Source organism: Stegodyphus dumicola, chromosome 11 (genome assembly GCF_044657685.1).
Source record: "Stegodyphus dumicola isolate Sdum_Otavi_A_Nest chromosome 11, ASM4465768v1".
In the NCBI taxonomy this organism is placed as follows: Eukaryota; Metazoa; Arthropoda; class Arachnida; order Araneae; family Eresidae; genus Stegodyphus; species Stegodyphus dumicola.
Window position 1 is genome coordinate 114195814 of NC_140778.1, and position 20982 is coordinate 114216795.

The 20982-nt window shown below is 32.0% G+C and overlaps 1 protein-coding gene across 4 annotated transcripts in view; it reads right to left on the reverse strand.

Annotated features, from left to right (window-relative positions):
• Positions 1 to 20982, reverse strand: part of LOC118187281 (monocarboxylate transporter 9-like) — an 83380-nt gene that overhangs the window by 60716 nt on the left and 1682 nt on the right. The window contains exon 3 of one of the 4 annotated variants that reach the window (XM_085827112.1): positions 830 to 1043. The exons of 2 other annotated variants lie outside the window; for them this stretch is intronic. The gene's annotated coding sequence lies outside the window, so the exon portion shown is untranslated. Of the gene's footprint in view, positions 1 to 829; positions 1044 to 19121; positions 19260 to 20982 lie in introns of all 4 variants that reach the window. One more of the 4 variants, XM_035357467.2, reaches the window with a different exon arrangement.

Sequence of the window (20982 nt, forward strand, 5' to 3'; positions counted from 1 at the left end):
ATATGAATTCAATTACTACTGCTTCTTCAATAACTGTACATTTTTAAAATTTCATTTTGAAGTTTCGCAATTTAATTACCTTAATATGAATCTTACATACATTACTTTAGAAACTTTTCTATCATTCTCAGAAAGATTTATATTGCATAACAAATTTTAAACAAACTGATTGCATGATAATAACATATATAAAAGTGAACAGAAGCTATATTAGCTAAACATATGCATTTAAGTTTCATCATGATAAAATGATATTTAATGATTTGCAAAAAACATTGATATTTAAATTTAAGAACACAGTACTCTGTCAAGAATCAAATTTACTCTGCATTTGATATTCTACATATTATGTAATGAAATAAGTGTTATGCTTTTAACCCCTTAGGACAGTTATTTCATATAAAATTAGTTTCCAATTAAAATAAATAATCATAAATTTTGCTGACAATTTTTATATTACTAGTGTTAGTAATTATTACAAGGGATGATGCTTCAGATGTCAAAAGTAAACATAAATTCAATTCTTAAAACATAATGAATAAAAAATTACAACTTATAAAAGCCAACAAAAAGTTTGCTGAGGGTCCCTTCACCGTGACGTCACAAACCAGTTTCGTTTCAGAGCGCAGGCCTTATCTATCTCGATGGTGACGCCTAGAGCGTCAAAACTGCTAACGTCAGCGCTGCATGAAATAATACAAAAATGTCGACAAAATACACGAAACATTAAACAGTAACAACAGGTATAACAAGATTTAAAAGTTAGAAATATAAAATAAAACACTGAATGGATTAAAATAAAAAAATTCAGATAAATTCATATACTCACTCGGCTAGAATTTATATGCTGGGATTAACGATAAGCATCTGCTAATGAAACTACCCAACTGATCTCAATGAATGGTTCAACGGTTGTACCCGCTAGTGTTTATTCAAAGAGTGAAGTCATAAAAGATAAATATTCCAACTCGTAGACTGTGGCACTGATTTCTCACGCCAGCTCTGTGTTTCATTTTACACCAAGGTCACCCGCTGAGAAACAGCTACAAAGACAAATATTATGCATGGGAATATGTGGTTCGTTGATTTATTGATTATGGAAATAAATTACAAGTACACTAACTGCTTTATAAAAAATGTAGAAACTTCTGCAAAGGGTCTTCTTTACAAAACACTTCAGTCGAACGGTCTTAGACACTCAACAATCAGGCCGCTGCATGAGAATAAAGCATATTTAAATTCATTCATTTTTTCATAATTAAGCATAATGATACCAAGGGCTATTTTCGCAAGTATTACTCAATTGCTTTGCTGTAAAAAGTCGTCTGGTTGGAAATTTTAGTTTTATTTGTAAATATATTTTTGAAAGTATGAATTATCGTCTGCTACTCGACAGTTTTGTTTTCATGCAAAATGGTGCTTTTTTTAGGTTGCTGATCAATTTAAAATCTATGTGAACTGTATTTCTCCATTATCGGGTAATTTCATGCTTGAAAGAGTAGAGCAAAACTTACTTCTTTTCTTCCTCTTTAATTTTAAACATGGTTAAATTCATATAAATTGTATTTCACCGTTGTTCGAATGCTCTATAGAAGCCGAGTTTAGAAAGTTATCACCAAATGTGAAGTTGTGCGTATGGATAACTTGGAGTAGAGAAAACTGTTTAGTCAGACCATAGCTGATAGTGGTCGGGTTACTTACACGTGTTCCTTAAGTCAGGGCAGAACTTTCGGCTATTTTCCTGTTGGCTCAAAATCTACGTCTAAAAGCAGACATCACCTTTTAAACAAGCAATGGATGGAAGGTTATACTTGTCCCCTTTTGGAAAAAAATTATTCGTATTTAGTTATTAAAAAACGCAGTGAAAGCCACTTTTTTATATCCAAAGCTATGATATGTAATATTCTCAACAAGAAAGTAAAAAAAAAAAAAAAAAAAAACCCGTTTAAGTTTGGCTTCAATGGAAAAATAGTTCGAAATATATATCCAAAGAAAAAACGGAATGTTGGAAAGGTAAGATCTTTAACATTAAATGAAAATCCGTTAAGTCAAAGGACAGTTGCAAAATCATTAAAATTCTCAGGTCAACTGTAAACAAAGTTATTAATGCTGATTTTAATCTTCAAAAGGCGAAAAAACATTATGCATAGTCTTTTTCCGCTACAGAACGCACTACAAAATTCTTTATGAGAAACATTTATGCGGACGGAAGTGAGCAAATGTCACAATAGATGACTATTGGGTGTATTTAAATGACAGCAATAAGAAACGAGCCATTTGTTATCACCAAGGAAACGAAAAAAAATGTTGAAACATGGCTTAAGTAATCTAAAAGCTTTTCAAAGGGGTTTATGATTTTTGATGGTTTTTCATATAACAGCAAATTAAAAATAAAGAGATTGACAAAAATTTTAAGATCACCTTCTAAGATCGAAAAAATGTTATGTCTTCCGGTACTACAAAAGGCCTTATTGTCTTGGAGATTACGGTGTATAAAGATAGCGAAGAATAAGGGTCATTAACAGAAGATTTAAAACATAAAAATGTTAGGTAAAATATTTCTTTAAATACAATGAAAATAATCTAAAAATGTGCGAACAGCCTCTGTATACACAACAAACAAACTCGTACAACACAACAAAGTCTAGTAATATTTCACAGAAACAAAAATAATATATCACTTATACTTACATTAAAAAAATATTTACTCGGTTTTGCTTCAAGACGCAATATTTACCCTATTTTATCCCTTTCTTCCACTTCAAGGGTAGATATTTGAGATCTTAATTATATTCTTTTCTTTCTCCAGTATATGTTTTCAAAAAGCTCAAAGATTTGAAACTGTCTTGTACACAAACTTATTCTTATATAACATCTCCTAAAATGCTGTTCTTCTTAATGTGCAGACATCTTATATTTGGGAGAACATAACATTAATTCATGCTACAGCATTACACAATTTGCTAACCTCCAAGCCAATCATCTGATTCCATAAAGTCTTCGCATTTTATGACCATCAGGTTGTGACTCCGAGGCCAATATTCATGTCATGCATATCATAGGAAGGTAACTAAACCACTCTATTCTTTATACCTAGTTATTAATATATTTTTATCATACGCATCTTAAATTTAAAAACTCAAAATCGTCGAAAGAAAAAGTACAGAATTACGAAATAAAGTATTATTTAAAATAAATTATTCGTATGTTTACTTGCAGGAAACGGGAAGGTCTCAAACTTATGCAATTAAATAACACGAATTTGAAAACATACAAAAAGAAGAACCATGTAACTAGACAGTAACACGTGGCCTTTTTAGGACATTCTGCGCTCTATAAAACAAATAAGCATTCGTACACTTCCATTGACGCCTATCTCCTTTTTTTTTTTTTTCCCTTTTCTCCTCCTCCTTTTTAGACTGTATCTGAAACGTGAATAAAATGTATTCTAAACTATCACGTATAATATAAACAGGAAATTAGGGAAAAAAATATATTCTAACATATTTCTATCATTAACAGCTTCTAAAAGTGACGTTCAGAGCTTTCTACATTCAACAGCGTTTCTCCACTGTTTTCTAAATGTCTCCAGAACACTTAAAATCAAAATTTCAAATGTGCTCTTTTGGGAAAATAAAAAATTCGTTGAAGTGTTATAAAATATGAAATCTATAAGAAAAAAAATCCAAATTAGGGCTTGCAGATGCCCATATTCTATGGAAGGTCACCGTTATTCAAATTTGATGGCTTTTGGTTCCGTTGTTTTACCACAACGCGAGAAACACACACACATTCATGCAGATTCTTCATTATTTAATTTCTTTAAGTATAATACAGGGCGATAACATTTGGTGGCAACAATTTGAAAAGTGAAACAACGCTTATTTTGAATCGACGCAAAATGCCAAAACGAAATTAATAATCCTTCTAGGCAAATTGGCCCTTTGGACTTGAAGAAGAAGAAAAAAAACTCAATTTTACACGCTTTCCCCCCCCCTGAAACTTGAAAAATAAATTATAAAACTTTTTTTGAACTGCTAAGAATAAACCTCATTAACAATGCCTACATCGCTGTTTCTTTTCAAATGATAAAATTATTTCGGTATTTTGAAATACAGTAGCGAGGCGTAACGTATTGTTACACAAGCATTATAAAATATAATTACTTCGATTACATTTATTTCATTTTTTTATATTCATTTAATGGTGTAAGAACGCCGGTAGTTTGCAATAATTAGTTCTCAGATACACGTTATTTGAAAATTGCAACATACTTCATGGTTGGAATTAAAAATCCTGAAAATGCGTTTTTCCGCTTCAGCATCATCAGCTTATCACTTAACGTTCGGTTAAAGAACAGATGTAACAATATCTTCGCTATTCACATTTATCATTTTAAAAGGGTAATGCGATCATTTGTTCATTGTTCACGGAATTGCGGCCAGTAGAATATTATAATCACCAGAATTTGAATAATTATCCTATTATTCCTATCCGTAGCCGAAACGTATATAGCGATTGCTACATCACAAAAACGTTATTTGTGTGTTTAAGAATAATTTTTCACGAGAATTATTTATTATTTTTAAAACTAAATAATTTTTAATCTTCTAAAATATCATTCTTATTTTAAAACCAACTATTATTTTTTACCATTGCCATTCCAGTCTACATAAAGTTGTAAAAACAAAAAGGTTACGTATTGTTTGTGGAGGTTACACGTGTGCAATCTTTATATCTGGAATGTTTATTATTTTAGCTTTTCTTAAGCGCACTAAGTGAAAAACTCATTATATCGAACAGCATATAAAATCTGTAATATAGTCACAAGACCAACGCAAAGTTTTTTTTTGTCCAAAGGGGCTTTTGTCCCTAAAGGACTATTGTTTTCCTTTTGTGATTTTGCATTGGTTCACTATAAAATCTCCGTTTCACTTTTCAAACTGTTGCCACCAAATGTTAGACTCCTGCATTATATTTGAAAAAATTAAATAATGAAAAATCTGCATAAAATGTATATTTCTCGCATTGTGATAAAAAACGGTACATAGAGCCATCGAATTTTGAATTACGTAATCCTTACTACGAATATGGGCATGTGGAAGCCCACATTTGAAATTTGTTTTGTTATCGATTTCATATTTTGTAAATCTTTAACGAATTTTTGATTAACGAACTCGAGGATTTCAAAGCGAACAATGGCAACGTTGTACAGGAAAAACATTTTTATCTTCCAGCGCGTGAGAAAATCGGAAATTCTAAGTCGTATCGGAAATTCTAAAGATATGCTCAATTTAAAACTATTTTGAGGTATTGCTCTTGAACTGAATTTTATGGTTAAGTGCGAAGAACGTGACATTTAATAAATAAAGGTAACAGACAGAATGTTAAAAAAACGCAACTTTGGATGTAATTTAAAATCCAAAACCTTTCAGTTTTTTAGTCCAAAGGGATTTGAATCCCGAAGGACTATTAGTTTCGTTTTGGCATTTTGCGTCGGACTCATAAATCTCGGTTCACTTTTCAAACTGTTGCCACAAAATGTTAGAGTCCTGCATTATATTTGAAGAAATTAAATAATGAAAAATCTGCATAAATGTATGTATATTTCTCGTATTGTGATAAAACAACGGTAGATAGAGTCATCGAATTTTGAATAACGTAATCCTCCAACGAATATGAGCATGTGGAAGACCAAATTTGAAATTTGAAATTCGTTTTATGATCGATTTCCTATTTTTTAAAACTTTGACGAATTTTTGATTAACAAACTCAAGGATTTCAAAGCGAGCAATGGCAACGTTGTGCAGAAAAAACATCTTTATCTCCAGCGCTTGAGTCTCTGTATCGGAAATTCTAAAGATATGCTCGTTTTAAAACTATTTTGCGATACTGCTGTTGCACTGGATCTTATGGTTTAAGTGCGAGGAACATGATATTTAATAAAGAAAGGTAACACACAAAATGTTAAAAAACGCCCCTTTGGACGTAATTTAAAATCTGAAACATTTCAGATTTTGTTTTTTTTATTTTTTATTTTTATTATTATTTTTTTTTAAAGCCCAGAAGTGCTATTAGTCTTGAAACGGCAATTTCCGTTGAATCGCTTAAATGGCACGCATTACTTTCCAAATTGTTGCCAGCAGATATTATCTCCCTGTATTAAATTTAAAGAAACTAAATGATAAAATATCTCAATGAATGTATATATGTTTCTCGTACTGAGAAAAAAAAAAGTACCTAGAGTCATCAAATTATGACTAACGTAGTCCTCCACCCGAACACGAGCACCTTGAAGCCCGAATTTGTTTTATCGTCTACTTCATTTTTTGCAAAACGTTAATGAATTTTTGATTAAAAAACTCAACAATTTCAAAGCAAGCAGTGGCAACACTGTAGGGAACAAATCACTTTTATTTCCAGCGGGAGAGATTATCTATGGAAAATTCTAAAGATCTGCTGTTTTTAAATATTTTTAACTCAAAGTGGTGTTAGCCGAAATTGTCTCGAAACATGTATGCGCGTGTAAATGGGGAGGCGAGGGGCAACGGAAAAAAAAAAAAAAAAAAAAAAAAAAACACATCTGGGCGTAATATACAATTTGAAAGCTTTCAGATTTTATTTATTTTCCCCCGTTTTCTATCTTTCTGAACTGGCTCTAAGTTGGCTTTGAGTATAGCTAAGGTCTGTAATTAAAAGCGCTCCGTTTATTTTTTAAATATTACGCCATTAAATTAAAAGAAAGATGGCAACATAAAAGGGGTATTATATTTGGCTCCGATTTTGGAAAATTAATTCATGAGTACATGAGCATTTTGAATACTTTCCACAGCAGTGGAAGCATGCAGTGATTATTTAATAATATTTGAACTTAGCCATTCGAACTTAGTTTTCAGCATACTGAAATTTGTCTAATATTCAAACTACTGCAAAACATTTCCATTTTGTTATCTCAACATGAAAGTATTTCCTACTTAAATGCCAGATGCACTAAATAAAACTCTCTAAAAACCAAGCATGCAAATATTATTAAATACTGCATATGTGCAGTATTTAATTAAATTTGCATGCATTCATACTCTGTCACAAATAGCTTTTGAATTAGAAAAACTCTTAAATGTAAAAAAATAAAGAATTTAAATTAATCTTTAAATAGGGTTTTCCTCTCAAGTATAACATAAATATCACCCAACCTATTTGAAAGTCCTTAACATAGACACCTCTCCTAAGGCAAACAATGCTCACGAGCAATGTTTGCCAGTGTTGCAGTGTTGTTTAGTTATGCTGAACATAATCAATTAACTAAATTTAATTCAGACTGTTAAGGAATTTGTATATATTGTATGCGAATAATTTTAGTGAAATTATATGTAAACTGTAGTATCTCTTGTGTAATGTAACACAAAAGATCTCAAGAAAAGAAAAGCATAGCTCTGCCGGATAAAGACGATTACAGAGGCAAGTCCAAAGGTAAATGGCGAGATAGCGCCAAGCTGGCGATGGTTTTGGCAATTGATTTTCGCCGACAAATTTGGAGAAAAATCAAAGGAGAGTCGCCAAAGGTCGCCAGTGGCGACATTTTGGTCCGATTCCTGTATAACTAACTGTTTGTGTCTTCCAGCAATTTCGAGACATCGGAGTTACTGGAAAGGAGAGAGCATCAGTTGAGAAAGTCAGAGGCTTCGAAGATATTTTAAATGGAGTTTTTACGGAGAAAGCACGTAGGAAGATCATCGTTCTAATTATCAATGCTTGCCTGCATTTTGAATACTTTCCACAGCAATGGAAGCATTCAGTGATTATTACATTCCTAAAATTAGGAAAAAAACCCAAAGCAACATTCTAATTATTATCCAATTAGCCTCCATCCCATGGGGAAGATTTTTGAACGAATTTTTGACAGAAGACAGACATAATACCTTGAAATCGATGACATTATCAATAATAACCAGGATTGAGGCCAGGCCACAACACCATCATGCAAATTTTGAATGTCGTAGAAACCACAGCTGACGCATTCGTTAAGAAACTATGCATAGCGGCTTACTTCGTTAATATGAAAAAGGCGTTTGACTGTATATGCCACGAACGTCTCCTTTACAAACCTTTAAAAATCAACTTACCAAATGCGATGGTCAAACTATTCAAATCATACCTGAAATGTCGAACTTTCTAAACAAAAGTAGGGAATACTCTCTCAACAATAGGATTGTTCGCGCAGGAGTCCCAAAAGGTTAGGTCTTAGCGCGGTGTCTTTTTAACATTTATATACAGTTAGTCAATAAAGTCTGCGTACATCAAGAAAAGTAATATCAAATCCAAATTTTAAGGTGCGAAGAGGGTAGTTTCTTAAAGTTTTATTTTTTAAATATTTAGTTTCAATAAGGGACTTTGAAATTATTTAACTGTAATATTTTCATATCTAATAATTTATGCACACTAATTTTAAAAGATAAGTGGCCAGAAATCAAAGCCAATAAAGTTTGCGTACAACGCGAAGGAGGCGGGGGATTTCTTATCTAACTTTTAAACTTCAAACTTGAGAATGCAAAGAAGGTTACACTTTCAAGGTCATTGACTTCCGAAGCAAATTTCACGTTGATTGGAAGTTGCTATTTCTATTTTCTTTTACGAAAATGACAACCAATAAAGAAATTCCTTTAGTTACGAGACAACTAATTATCAAATTGAGAGATGAAGGTAAAACTCTTCGTTATATTGATAAAACCATTGGAAAACCATTTTCTAGTGTGCAAAGAGTTATTCAAAACTATCTTGACACTGGTAGTCTTGCTGTAAAACCAAGATGTGGGAGACTGAAGAAGCTAACGCAGAGAGAAGAAAGAAAAATTCTTTTACGAATTAAACAAAATTCTAAACTTTCTGCTGCAAGCATTGCAAAAGACATTTTTTTAAGTAGAAACAAGGAAATTTCTCCTGAAACTGTACGAAAAGTGCTGCGAAAGTCCGATTATCATGGACGCAAACCTAGGTCTAAGCCATACATTTCCGAGACAAATAGAAAGAAAAGAATTGCGTTTGCCAAAACATATTTAAACTCTTCGCAGGACTTCTGGAACAATGTAATTTGGTCAGATGAAAGTAAATTTACAATATTTAAAGTTAATGGCCACCCTATTGTATGGAGAAAACCAGGAACAGAACTGAATCTGAGAAATTTAAATCCAACTGTCAAACATGGAGTTGGCGGTGTGATGGTATGGGGGTGTATGTCGTCGAAAGGAGTTGGAAATTTTCACATTATTGATAAAGTCATGGATAAGTATGTTTATCTGGATATTCTGAAGAAAAATCTACGAGACAGTGCCCGAAATTTAAACCTCTCTAATACCTTTATTTTCCAATAAGACAACGACCCGAAACATACAGCTAAAATTGTGAAGGAATATCTCCTCTATCACACTCCAAAACAGTTGCGTACTCCTCCACAGTCACCAGACCTCAATCCAATCGAAAATTTGTGGGCAAAATTGGAGAAACGAATTCGAAAACACAATATTACGTTGCGAAATAAGCTAATTAGTAAATTGCAGGAAGAATGGGCGAAATTTACGTCGGATGACTGAAAAACTAGTTCAGTCAATGCCCAGACGTCTGCAAGCTGTTTTGAAGAATAAAGGATATCCTACAATGGATTGAAGTAATGTAAAAAACTTATATTTTGCTTTTTTTTTTTTTTTTTTTTTTTTGAAAGTGTACGCAGCCTTATTGGAGGGAATTTCTGAGTTTTTTTGACAAAATATATTTTTGAAAAAATGTAAAAAGTATTACACGATATTATTTACTTTACAATTTTAGCTAATAGAAGAAAAAAAATGCAATGATTAAAATACATTTTTCTATGCTTTAAGTGTTTTTTAATTTAAAATTTAGTCTGTACGCAGACTTTTGTGACTAACTGTATATGATTTACCGAAATCTCTCAACAGCAAAGCTGTCAATATATGCTTCTGATACGGCTGTTATGAAAAAATCGATCAGACCTAGCCATACAACTGTTAATTTATAATTCAGTCTGAAGTTACACACTAGTGTGACTTATGGAAATTTAAACTTAATGCAGATAAAAGCAGCATCATCCTGTTCAGATGTTACAAGCAGAACCACCAAGTGAATCTAAACCTCAAGATTAGTAATTAAACTCTACCGGTTGAACATTCTATACAATATTTAGGAGTTATTTTAAACGAACAACGAAATTTTAAATAGCACGTTATACATGCCTTAACCAAAAGCAACGCTGCTTACATGGCGATTTATAGTCTCATACAGAGAAAATCTAAGATTTATGCATCACAAGAAACTTGCATATCACTTTAATTCAACTTGTTTTATTCTACGCCGTCCACGCACTGGCGTTCAAGACTTACAGGAAGAAAATCATAATATTTCAAAATAAAATCCTGACAGCAACGGCTAAGCACGGTGGTTAATGCTAAATCAACGACTCTACCATGACCTCTTAAAAATTAAGCATGCACAAGATTATGTTCTTGCAAGTTCTCATAACTTCAGGAAAATTATGAATTCTAATCAGTCAGCTGACTACGATCCTACTATTGGAAAACACCTTTACACGACCACGCACAATTCATTACAATGCTGCATATCAATCGGCACTGTGATTGGACTTGCATATATTTGTGTGCATTTCATATCTTGTTTTAGTATCTAAATTGCATCAACGATTATTGCATCTCTATTTCATTGTTTCCTACAGCTATTAGTATATCTCTTACATTGCAGTATATCTCCGACATGATTGTCGGAAAACTTATCCCCAGCTCGGATGGAATCGATGAGTACTAAAATGATATGGTAAAAATTTCCCATAAAGTTTAATTTTTTTTTTTGCTGATTGCGGCGGTGCTTTGCGCTTATGTATACATAAAACCAACGGGCTAAAGAGTTCTCTTTTAAATTCAGCTAAAAACCAACCGGTTGTATGCCTGTTTCAATGCCACGATCAACAGTCAGTTGAGTTAATTTAAATTTGAGTTTAACTTAATATTGAGAGCCTATGCATTAAGGCTTTTATATATTGCCCCGTGTTTAACGTTTAGTTTAAAGCAGTAACTAACCGAGTGTGCTTTGTCATATTGAGAAAAGCAGAACGCGTATTTTTTTAAAATGTTCCAGAATTACAAAGTCTTTCGGGCAAATATCAAGCTCTCATCGTTTCTGTGTGAATTCAATCCACTACGAACCCGCAAGCACGTAACAATTGATGAAGGTCGTAAGAGCCCAGCATGGCAATTTACTTAACAATTTGCTTTATTATTACTCCCGCTTCTTTATTTAACTTAGGCATTCAATAAAATATCTTCATATTGAAGAAAAAAAATCATTTATTGATATAAATCTGTATGATCAATAATTTCGCTATATGATTCGCCTTTTTACTTGCCATACATCTCAAACCAAAATATTGTACATCGAAAGATCGTTGATTTTACATCTACTGAAAATTTATATTCCTGATGCCAATCTGGCGAAACTTTCCTCATCACATGATTATCAACACACGCTACCTTAAGAAATGACGCAAGCAAAGATATCTAAATATATGTATTTTTTAATATTAGTAATTAAATAGCATGACAAACTTTTATGTTCACATTACGCTTCGCTGTGATTACAGATTTCAGCTAACTTTGCTGCGAAATATTGAATGTGTTAATGAGGAAAAATTTAACTGGAATTTCTATGGGCAAAAAATATATTTTGTAATGAGCCAAAAGATTGCATAGTGTAATTTGATACTCAGATAAGCCCAGAATAGGTGTCAGGGCTGGTGTGGCCGCAACGAGTGGAAGAAATTAGGGGAGACAGAATTTTTACAAATTAGGGACATGCAAAGATTGCACCGGGTCACAAAATATCTAGCACCAGCCTTGGATAAGCTTTAAATATATGTGGGAATTTAATTATTTGGCATCGGATAAGCTTTAAGAGTGTGCGAGAAATAGGCCCAATATATATGTGGGCGTATTTCTCGCACACTCTTAAAAGTTATTATATAAACACACTCTTAAAAGTTATTATATAATAACTGAATCAATATAATTCAGCCTTAACTCCTTCAACGTGCGAACAGAAGCATGACAAATTTTAACGGAACGTCATGCCTTTAGTTGCCAATCTCATGATACATCGCCAACAGTGCAAAACGGACGCTTTTTAAGCTTTACTTGCATGATGACAGCAGCGAATTTGAAGGTTTTCAGATATCGAAAACATAAAGGGAAATTTACCAGTTAATGGAGTTTTTGATGAAATGTGGAGAAGAGGTAATAAATAAAGATGATATAACAGATTTTTATTACGATGACAATGCCCCAATCATCAGTCAATTAAAGGAAGGCAAAATCTGTACTAGTATTATGCACTTAGTCCTGCTTCTTCATTTAACTTAGGCATTCAATAAAATATCTTCATATTGAAGCAAAAAAAATCATTTATTGATATAAATCTGTATGATCAATAATTTCGCTATGTAATTCGCCTTTATATTTGCCCAAATTATTTTTACCCAAATAATTCACTTGTAACTAAATTCAGAAAATATCAATTAATAATTTAGTGAGAATTCTCGATACGGTAATTACAGGAACTTGAACAATGAAACTTTGTAACTGAACAAGAAATTATGTCTAAAGAGAAAGTATGAGCACCAAAAATGCAGCAACTTAAATAACTTATATTAAAATAAACGTTTTAATTCAGCAACGACATGAATAAATATTTAACTTTTTGGCAAATTTTGATTCTTTTAAGATCATAACTACTTCATTATTTCACAAACCACTATTACATATTTTTAATTTTGTAATTTCTACATGTTACTTTATTAGATTTAAACAGATGATCTAATATCAAGAAAAATCCCAAATCCGAAATCGCTAAAGTCCCGACGAGTCTGGATCTCTTACTTCGTGGTGTATATCATTTCATTCATATACCCAAATAATTCCACCTTATCTTTTAATTATTCTTAAAGTTAAATAAATCACTACTGTCGGAAAACGTTGGCTTAAGGTTCTGAGAATATCTGATTCAGCAATGATATAATGATGTCAGCCCATTTCTAAGAGCAGAAAACACATAACTGTGAAAATGAAAACTATTTTGATAATTTTAAAAATACACTCTACATTCATACATGTTTCAGCAATCTGCAACTACTTCACACTTATTCTTACTTTATATTAAACATGAAAGTGAAGTTTAACAAAACTTAAAAATTTTTTTCATAAATGAAGTTTTTAAGAGGAAAATATAGATGGAGGTAGTTGTGTATTTCATTGACAAAGAAAACCCTTCCAATTGTTTTGTCTGTTAAGAGACGCCAAAACCGGAACAATCAGAAAAGTTTTGTATTTACGTACATCTTTATGCAATAATTAACTGATATTTAATTTCATATATTTACCTAATAAACAGCGATGACGTATTATAGTTGCAGATGTAATAAAATACCTATGAAGGTTGGTTGTAATACTTTTCAAAATAAATCTGAAATGTATCTCACAGTACATCAGAGCTTTGCTTCATTGGAGGTTTAGTACTTGGTTACATATTTGAATAATCCGATACGAAATGACACAAGTTTGGATAGTTATAGTCATGTAAGGGTGAAAATCTTTTTAAAAGAAAATGTAATTTTTTATAAATTATAGTAAAGCAAGCACTTTCTGCCTAAAGACGGGGATTACTTCATGAAAACTTCATAGTGAAATTCAAATGGTTGTTTAATCAAGGGGTAATAATATATCAATGATATCAACTCTGCCTAAAGAAAGAAATGATTCAGAAACTTTCATACAAGAACTGGATCAATATGGAACAACAGTACTATATTTCTGTTACATATGGAAGAAACCCATGAAAGCCTTGAATTTTTTTATGTATGTTATAAAAGAAAATATTAAAGCATTAATCAAGTAAATTTTAAATAAAAATGTTCAGTATTTCAACAATTTCAAAAAAGAATTGTAACAATAAAATTATCTCCTTATGTACAGTCAAAAGTCGTTAATTCGGACACCCATAATCCTGAATGATCTATAATCCGGACCTCAAAGCTAAAAACTTTCTGTGCATGCCTCGCGTTTACGCACGCGCGTAAGACCTTTACGACTGCGAACTTGCGTGTGCGCATGCGCATAATACGTTTACGCATGCGCGTTTAATGTATATACGGACGGTATAAGCTAAGCTAACATTATCTAATTCAGTTAATGTTGCAGATTGCGTTGTTCCTTAATCTTCGAAATGGATCCGGCTTATTATTTCTTGCAGACTGTTAGAGCAATTTTATAAAAGTAAGCTTGAACTTTCGATTATGTCAAATAGAATTTCCGATATATATTTACTAATATGTAAAGGATCTACAAAGCGAAAGTATGTTTCCAAGTCCATTAAACAAAAAGTGGAACTGCTGCAAAAAATGGATAAAGGCATATCCTTTGTTTCTTAACCATTCCGATATCTGTTTATCAATTTCACGCTGCTTTGCGGGGGGGGGGACATCGCAGCGCGCAATGAACTGGAAGTTCATCTGTCAGCACTATCCTTATCTTCAGGGCAGATGTTTTTATTTTATTCAGCTTATAATTCCTTACTAAATGTAGTAGTTCATCTCGATATATTCCGTCTTTGATATGATTTAAATCAAATTCCTCGTCATTATAAATATCATGAATACACATCAAATAGTTTTCTGGTTGCAATTTTCTAATTTCGATTATGCTTTACGCATGCGCGCGTTGAAAGAAATGTTTAATAAAGTAAACAAATAAATATTAAGCTTCTTTTTGTAAATTTTGATAGCCTTTAGATCATAATTGTTCTTTATTTTATAAATTACGGTTTCATATTTTTAATTTTGTAATTTCTGCATGCCATCTTACCAGATTTAAACTGATGATCTATAATCCGGAAAAATCGATAATCCGGAATCGCCGAAGTCCCGACGAGTCCGGGTTAACGACTTTTGACTGTACTATATATTTTGCTTATTTTTAATTTTTAAATTCCTGTTAAAATTTTCTACATTTTATAGTGAAATATTTTGCTCCATTATTTTTTAAATGATCAACTACATTTTCTTTAAGAATTAATTTTTATTTTTAAAAAGAAGCTTTAGTTTCAAATGTACAAAGGACTAAGTACATTGACACTGCAAACATCTCAGAGATAAAAGGCATATGAAATCAATGCTTGAGTGTATTGCACAAAGTTCCCTTTCTTATTATGCTTAATAGTTTAAAATGCACTATTGATCTCACTCATACTATGCAATGAGTTCTTTCAGTAATTTCATAACAGAATTTATGCAATTACTATGTGTGCAAATGACCTAACTCAATAGAATGATTTTCATTTAACATAACACAAATAAATCCTGTCTGCAAAGCAGTACTTGTCCCAACTAGCACGCTAAAGCTGACTTTTCTTTTGGAAAAAACCTTTTTTTTTAAGCAATACTCTTAAAAATTAACTTGCAGAAACCAACCAAATTTAATGAATAGATTTACAGGTACTATATAATTAAGCAGAAAACTTCTTTATATTACAGATTTTCCTCACGTCATATTTCAGCAGTAATTCAACTCCCAAAGCAGTGACAAAAAAGTGAAAATTTGGCAAACATTTATAAAATAATGAAACAGATTTAAATAATAAAAAAAAAAAAAGTACTTTTCTACTAAACTATACCAATTACTTTTGGCACCACATTGGTGCATTTTGGCTTATTTCTTTTCCCACATCTTCAGCTCAATAACTAGCAGAATGAAAAATTGGGAGCAACAACACTGAACATTCTTTAATTTCATGATGAAGCCCTTCAAAAGCCCGCAGTGGTGGAAGAACATAATATCCATCATTTTTCTTTTCATGGAAAAGTTTTGATTAATTTAAGCAAATTTGAAGTGTCCATTTTAACATTAAGACAGGATAACAAATTGTTACATGCCACACTTAGGTAATTATTCCCACCAAACATTATGCTGTAATTCATTCGACGCAAGCTTTTGTTTTCAGAAGTGAGTAACATTAACTCCTGACAACTCACGTAAACGAATCGTACGACAGCAACAAAAGAATGTGTGGTCCAACAAACAGTGTTTGAGCACTATTATTTTCTCATAAACAAAGGCAATATAGATTAGGTTACGTTATTTAATTACGGCAAAGCCTCGAGGACTATCTCCCTAAGGGGAGGGATGCCTTTGTGGAGGACTTTCTAAGGGGAACTGGCTCGTATACACGTTACACATGGGGAAAACCCCGAAAACACCCATGCAGCCAGCCTGTTCACGGGATTCGAACCTCGGACCGAACTACCAGTGTTCAGCGACTTTACCGCTCAGCCACTGGTGGGCCAAAGGCAGCATAGCCATTTCAGCTCAGAGTCACATAAGATTACAACACAATTTTTTTTAATGAAGAACACTCAATTTTGAAGAAATAAGATATCTACTTCATCTCAAGAAATTCCAAACTGTGGATACCTTTGTAAATGAAAGAAAGAGGAGAAAATAACCTAATTATATAAAAAACATGGCCATGCCAGTGATGGTCATAAAGACAATTATTATCAGGAAAAAGATAAACCAATTTCACAGTACCTGGTGCCAAGGAAATATGGGAAAAAAACTGCTTTTTTAAAAAAATTAATTTCAACAAATGACAATGAACTGAATTACAAAGTTGTTAAAAGTTCTGATATGAGCTTAGCTTCCTTTTGAAAAATAAGCTCCAACTTTCTGCAGTTTTGTGAAGAAGAATGACCATAATAAATGTCATAAAATAAACAGAATCATTTCCAGTTGCCCTTGGATACTACATGTAATAGAGATTCAGTGACAAAATTCTGCCAAAGGATTAAACAACTATGCTGCAGTGAACAGTTATGATACTTTGAATACCATTTCATACCACACTCCAGAGTTAATATTTTATTTAAGACATGCACAATTTAATTTTTATCTCTCTTTTTTGGAAGTTTTAAAATAAATTTTGTTAAAATTTCATGCTGTTAAAACATTTTAAAATTAAAAACCCATGTTTATCCTACGAAAATTAGTAGTATTTTTTGTATATGTACATAAGGTGAAATATAACCTCACAATTACCGCATGAGCATTTGAGCACTTTTTATTCAAGAACATGTGTCAAAAACTGAGCATCAGCTTACAAATCAATTTTCTACTTAAGAAAAAAAAAAGTATTTTTAAGTCTAATCACTTTTTATGAACACCTGGAAGTCTTAACATGTTAAGAAAAATTTTCCAGCATGTACGAATTTATTGTGCTTATAAAAACATATACGACGTGCCAGATATTAACGAAAGGTGTCAGCAGAGCTTAAATTGTGCCGGAGCCCAGCTCCAGCACTTCTTAGTTTTTGGTATAAATCATAATTCTTGGCGGAGCGCATCGCAGCCCTAAATAAGAAGGCTCAGGCACTTCTTTTATATAAGTAAACAACAATTTCGGTAGAAATACGATCTCGAAAATTTTACTTTTTGCAATAAAATTGTATTAAAATCGCTTATTAAATTTTAGTTTATCTTTTTACATTTTATTTAATTACTTTAATCTTTAATCATTTAAATAAATAATAATAATTATTTATTTAATTAAATAATAATTTATATTTAATTAGATAATTATTCATTAATTTGATGATAATTAACTATTTAATAAAATTATTAATGATTTTAATAGTCATTTTATTCATTTATTTATTTCTGTTCCTCTTTGCTGACTGCCTTCCATAAGGCTCCGGCACTTCTAATTTTAGAAATTAAGCCCTGGTGATGAGAGGATTTAATTTTTAACCTTTTATCCAGACATTTACTTCTAAATTTTCTTTCAATAAAGCAAATAATTTTAACAGAACAGTTTCAATATTGGAAATAAGACTACATAAAACAACAGAAGTTTTTTTTCTGTTGTTTTTATGAAGTGCTAAGAAGTTTGCTTTTGGATAATAATTCAATGAACAATTCATCTGTTGATTCCATACAAAATATATATTAATGAAATAAATTAAAGGAAGAGCCAAATTAACATGTCTTGCTCAAATTCAGCCTGAGGCATAAAACAGAAAAATCTATTGCAAATATTAAAGAAAAATTAAAATTAGATTACCAAGATAACCACTTGAAAGGTATCTCTCAAAAACTGAATGTTTTGAAGAGGGATGTTTTTAAGGGGAACTGGATTATAGCAACATTTTAAATCATCAAAATTATGAAATCTCTGCACAGACATACTGTTCATTTACCAGAAACTGATCCTGAGTCAAACAATAGAAATTCAGATGACTTATTACCCTTTCATCTAATTAACCTTTCTAGCGATTTAAAATTTAATTGTTACACTGCCTGCATGAGAAATTACCAATTATGGCTTGCATTCTCATAATGATGCGAGCTTAACGGGGGAAATAGTACATTAGTATTATTAATTTCCACTTTTCAGCTAGCTTTTTATATATTGTTTTAATAGGTTAATTATATTTCTATTATGATCACTGGTTAGAAAATTCAAAATAAATATGATGAATCTAAAATTTATTACTTTTTACCACGACATAAAATCTATAAGTATTAAGCATTGATTGTAGCATACGTCACTGGAGCATCATTATATATAAGTATTATATTTCATCACATGTTTTCCTCCTAGTCACTCCCATAGCTTGATATTTACCACTAATTTACTCATAAATACCTTTTGCTTGTTATTTTCTTACTATACAGATAAGATGAAAATTACTTATAAACAACTGGTAAATGTCAAGATATACGAGAAGGGCAGAATAGGGGAGGGGGTATGGCAAATGGTAATTTCCCAATCGAATTTGGTCTAAGAATTGTTAAAATATCTCAATTATTATAATTTTTGGTAAAATTCAATTTACAGTTTTTGCTAAAATGAATAACACACAGACTTTTTTTATACTCTTAAAAAACTCATAACACCAAATTTTTTTGGTTCTCTTTAAACTCTCCTTTTTTTGATTCTTTCCACACTGCCATTAAAAAGTTACAAAAGTACATTCATGAGGTAAAGAAGTATATCACCAAAATAGTTATGTGGCAATCAACGATGTTGTCCAAAGTATTTACGCTGCAACCCAGCACGTAGCACAGGCATGCTTTTGCAGGTGCGCAAGGCCAAAGTTGTACAGATGTCAAATTTGAGCAATTCTCTGATGGTTTCTTAAAAAAAAAAAAAAAAAAAAAAGGATAGATATATGTGGGAACAGCAGCACCAAAAGCAAGGATGTCCTGAAAAATGTAAGTATTTTATTACTGACACTTTTTTAAATTATTTTGATTGAAGTGCAGAATCACCCACTTATTTGGCACGTTAAGTTTGCCACTTTTTACAAGAGTAAGAAGAATTGGATTGTTGTCAATTTCCTTTGACTTTTTAATTGAAAAATAGTACATCATTGTGTACATGGACAAAATCAAGAAAGGGTGGTGCAAAGCCAAATTTGTGCAATTCTCTGATGTTTTTTTAAGTGAAAACAGGTCAATGTTTACATGGATACTGAATTTGTGGAATTTTTAAAAACTTACCAAGCAGGGGGTGATTCTGAACTCCATTATTTTATTAATAGCTTGCTCTTTGATGGAATTCTGCCATTTGGAGTGTGGTTGTTGTGCTGTACATTAGCTTGGTAAAAAATTACTCGGCAATAAGTTTAACGTTTTGGCGAGATGTGGATAATCAGAAAGTAGCACCTTATTTTTAATTCTCATTTTTAAACCCAATTTAAAAAAAATATTTGTTAACTTAATATTAAATTGACTCCTTTCTCTTTAAAATAATAGAAAAATTATCCAAAAGAATATTATGATGCTGAATAGTGGATTCAGAACCATGCAAATGCCCATACACAGTTATGTCCCACCGCCATTGGCAAACCAAAGGGATGCAGTCCCCCCATGCTTATCTAAAGACTGTTCTCAAAGACTTCATCCCCCTTTTTTGGGGTCACCCAAAAACTGTTCTTTTCATCACAATCTGAGGTAATGAAAAGAACAGTCTTTGGGTAACATGGTCCATAAGGGTCTCATGGCCATTTCTGGCTGTAAAACATAGTTGGTGGTGGGGGATCGCAACCAGGTCCCAATCAATCACAACCAGACCACCAGTTTGAATGGAGCATTCCCACGAGTGGACCAACAGAAAACTAAGCCACAGAGATCCAACATTTTTAGCAAACCACTTTGCTCAACCACAACGAAGGTCCAGACAAAAAAGTACCATATGGTCCCTGCCGAGACTGAACCTACCACCAAATAAACGATGGTTTTAGTCCTATGAAGACTGATTTTATACCCCCTTGGTCAAGACTGTCTACATACTGATCCTAGGCAGTAGCTTCACAGGTTTTACATGCGTCAACCCCCAGGGAAAACAATGATTATGCCAAAAGAATATTAGAAAGCTTTCAACATTTTTTCTGTTAGGTTATTTTAATACAACAAAGTATATGAGGGCTATCTGCTTAAAGGAAGGGATGCCTTTGTGGAGGCCTTTCTAAAAGAAATAACTCATCTTCATACTATACTTGGAGAAATTTACTAAAACCAACCATGCAACTAGCCCATTTACTAGGTTTGGCCTCTAGTCAAACTAGCAGTATTCCATGCTCTTAACTACTCAGAAACTGGTGGGGCTCAACAGCTTGTTGAAAGAAATTATGGAGTAGTTCTAAAGAAATACTAAATGAAAAATAAGCTCTACTAAATATTTAAGATTTGAATACATAGTATTTATTAAAATTTAAATCCTATTTTCCTAATTAGTTTTTTTGTTTCATATTAAAAAAATTGACAGAATAACTTTAGTTATAAAAGAAGAAGCATGTATAATTTTATTATTCAAAATATCTCTAATGGGCTTTTCCATATGGTAATAATCCATATA